Genomic DNA, 4,192 nt, shown 5'->3' with positions numbered 1-4,192 from the left:
ACTCAGTGTCTTTTTATGAAATATTGCAAGAAGAAACGAATAAAACTTTCAGAATTTTGAGGAAAAAATATGCGTCCTTAGAATTTTATACCTGAGTTTTCATTCACTTGAGAATGCAATTGAAGTACCTTTTCAGATATTAATTGGCTAAAAAGTATACTACTAATAATGTACTCATCCTAAGCCACGAGAAATTTTTAAAAAGACAGAAAAAGATGAAAATCCAAATTTAGAATGGGACTTTTTATAGAAAATGAGTAATGGTAAATATTGAAAAAATTTGAAATAGAATGAAATCTAAACAATTACTGTGATTGGAGTGTAAAATCAATTGAATAGGTCATAGTTATCGAAAGAGATAAAAATAGAAACAAAGTCATATTTACAAAAGCAGAAAGCAGGTGGGGTATATGTAAAGCTGTACAGATTTTCAAGTAACATGGAAGAGAATAGATAAATGTTTTCTGACATTAGAAAATTTTAAAAATTATTGTTATGTGTGAGATTACTTTGTATTGTGAGATATAACATTCTATGCAGAATCATGCACACAACAGATGTGTAGGTTTTGGTATGGAAATTCAAAGGGAACACCAGGGTAAGTACCACTCAAGTGGAGGGAGAACCTCATCTCAGGCCCCTCACAAGTCTACTTTGTTCCTCTCTGATCATAATTCCATTCCTTCCCCTTAAATTCCTTTGCCTACAGATGAAATAGTGTTGCCACTTAAACAACCTGCTTTTGGGCTTTATACAAATAGAATCAAACTCTGTGTAGTATTATTTTGTATTTTACTTTGTTGTTCAATAATCTGTGTCATCCATGTTGCCGATATAGCTCAGTTTGCTTTTATTAAACTTTATAGGATTTCATTATCTATTCACACAATCTATTTTTCCCTTCTACTGTTGGTGAACTTTTGGGTTCTTTGCAGTTTTTGGCTTTTATGAGAGGTATGTCTTTAAATATTTTAAAAGGTTATGACATATAGAATTGAAAACAGGATGTATGGTTGAAAAAATAAATTAAAACACAATTTATACATAACAATCATGGTAGAAAAGAAAAGAGGAAAGAAGCTTAAAGTAGGAACTATAAAATGAGATGAGAACAGTAAATCCAAGTACATGGAATAAATGTGAATATGTTACCCTTTGTTGAAAGGTAAATACGTGGATTGGGTCAAAACAGTATCTGAATGTGAGCTTCTTATCCTGGGTGCTCATAACAGGAAATAATTCAGAAAGGTTAAGAGTAAAAGGGTAGGAAATCTACATAAACAAAAAGCAAACAAAACAACTGGAGTTACAGTAAAATATTAAACAATTAGGATTCACTGAGAAATCATTAAATAAGACAAAGAGGGGCCATAATTTTTTTGTGTGTAGTAAGATTTTATGCTCCAAATTGAAAAAAATCAAATTATATAAGAAAGAAATGGACATTCAAGAAAAATTTAAAAATACAATAGAAGACTCTAATATCTTTTTTCTCAGTATTTGACAGATGAAGTAGGAAGTAAATAACTGCTAAATACGTATCAGAATAATATAATGAACTCAGATGATTTATTAGATACATGTCGAGCTGTTTTTCCTATAACAAAGAATAAAAATAAAAGATACCTAGTATATAACTAAAAAATTAGATAAAGAATAAAAAATATAACTTACAAGGGAGAATGGAGAAGTTATGCAAAGAGTAAAAATTAAGGAAGTTAGAGAACACAAAACTAAATAAAATAGGGAAATAGGCCTAAATAAAAAAGGGAATGAAAGATATTGAGAGATTAGAAATTATAGGCAAATATTATTTATAACTCTATCCTAAATAATTTTAAAATCTCAGAAAAGTGAATGAATAGGAGAGAATATAAATTATAAAAAAGGATTCAATAAGAAGAAAAAAGAGAAAAGTCTGAGCATGAGAACAAATAATCAGGCTACATATTGAAAATGTTTATCAAAATTTACTTTCCAGGGCCGACCTGGTGGCTCAGTGGTTAAGTTCCCACGTTCTGGCTTCTCTGCAGCCCGGGCTTTCCTGGTTCGGATCCTGGGAGTGGACATGGCACGGCTTGGCAAAAGCCATGCTGTGGTAGGCGTCCCACGTATAAAGTAGAGGAAGATAGGCATGGAAGTTAGCTCAGGGCCAGTCTTCCTCAGCAAAAAGAGGAGGATAGGCAGTAGTTACCTCAGGCTAATCTTCCTCAAAAAAAAAAAAAAATTACTTTCCAAAAATGCTTGGGCCCACAACACTGAACTGGTGAGCTGTGTTACTCTGTTAAGGGACAGTAAGAACATAGCCCACTGTCACGCTCTCTGAACTCTGTTATGTCATACAAATAGCTGACATTATTTTACAAACTAGTGTTACCCAAATCTAATTATGAAAGCACAAAGAAGAAAATTAAAAAATCAATCTCAATTACAAATATAATATTAACATTCTAAATAAATTTATAGCAAGTTAAATTATAGAGTTGCATGCCAAAAAGAAATTTACTACAAAACTATTAGAAAATACGGATGAACACTTTGCTGTGAAGTAAGCCTGTTTAAGCATAATAACAAAGGTGGAAACTATAAAAAATAGTTCACAAGTGTGTATCAGCAATACAATGATCCAAATTAAAATATAAGAGGTAAAGAGGAAAAAAAATGGAAAACTCTGTCAAAGGGCTCGTGCGATTAATATGTAAAGGGCTGTTATGAATGAATAAGAAATAGAAATGCCTTAATAGGAAATTGGGCATAGATGCAAGCAGATAATTCACCAAAAAATTAATGAATATCATCAATAAGCAAAGTCAGCTTCTCTAGTAATCCAAGTATTAGAAATTCAGACATCTGCTTGGTGTCAGACTCTGATCAGTTCATTTTGACCTTGTGGAAATTGAAAGCTATAAGATCTTGATGTATTCCTATGATTTGTAGTCTCATTTCACCCCTGACTCTTGGTTCCTATTTCCAGGAATTGTTTTGGGGATCTATCTAATGCATGCTAATTAGGTCAACACTGAGTTGAACAAATGTGAAAATCAGACCCTTCAACACACACACACACACACACACACACACACACGCCCCTCACTAGTATGAAGCATCCATAGATATCAGGGGGGAGGAGAGGGGAGTAGAAGACTTTATGTAGCAAGAACTTGGGCAATTTCAGATCCAAAAACAGATCTATTTTGAAATTTCCTTCGCATCACCACCTTTGGAGAAATTTCTGCGTCCTTTTTCAGTGTGATGGCTCAGCCTTACAGTACTGGATGGGCTCATTTCTTTCTCCCACCTGCGCTCTCTGTGGCTTCTCTCTCCTTTTCCTCTATACCTTCCCTCTTTCCTGCCCGGCAATTCCTCTTGCGCTGGTGGCAGAGCTGTCTGTTGCCTTGGCTTCTGCTGACAAGGGTGCTCTGAGAATCTCATCTTCTAGCCCAAGGAGCTCATGAAAGCAGTTTTCTTCTTCTTTTTTTTTTTGTGAGGAAGATTCACCCTGAGCTAACATCTGCGCCAATCATCCTCTATTTTAGATATGGGATACCTCCACAGCATGGCTGATGAGTTGAGCAGGTCCGTGCTGGGGATCCAAACCTGCGTACCCGGGATGCTGAAGTGGAGCACATGCAACTTTAATCACTACCCCACAGGGCTGGCCCTGAAAGCAGTTTTCTAAATAAGACAGTTCTTTAAGAAAAATTAGCTGCTGGCTGTTAGGATGATAATGGTTCTGCTACTATATTAAGACAAAACATGAGTCTTTAAAAAATCTTTGCATTGGCTGTGGGCTGCTTTAGACTACCCCCTAATGGTTTCTACCAATATTTCTTAGAAACATGTGTTCTCCACTGTCATTAGCATTACTTTGGACAAAGTTGAAAATCCCCAAGTCAAATATTATCCACCACACCAGGAATCCTCTTTCAGAACTTTAGTTCCTAAAGCTTAGGAGGACCACCTTTACCCTGTCACCATAGTGACTAGTGGCAGGCTAGTGAGCTGTCCTTGGCCATAGTTATAAAGATTAAGAGATCCAATGCGTTTTAATTATAGTTAGTATGGAATTCGAGGATTTGTGTTGGAATCTTGGGCCCTATTTGTTATCTAGAAGTATGCAACTGAAACTGTTAAGTATTTCAAGTCAGTTGGGCGCTATATTTCATTAATTGCATGCTATATGCATACGGCT

This window comes from Equus quagga, chromosome 21, assembly GCF_021613505.1.
Source record: "Equus quagga isolate Etosha38 chromosome 21, UCLA_HA_Equagga_1.0, whole genome shotgun sequence".
Lineage (NCBI taxonomy): Eukaryota > Metazoa > Chordata > Mammalia > Perissodactyla > Equidae > Equus > Equus quagga.
Note: the sequence above shows the minus strand (reverse complement) of the source record.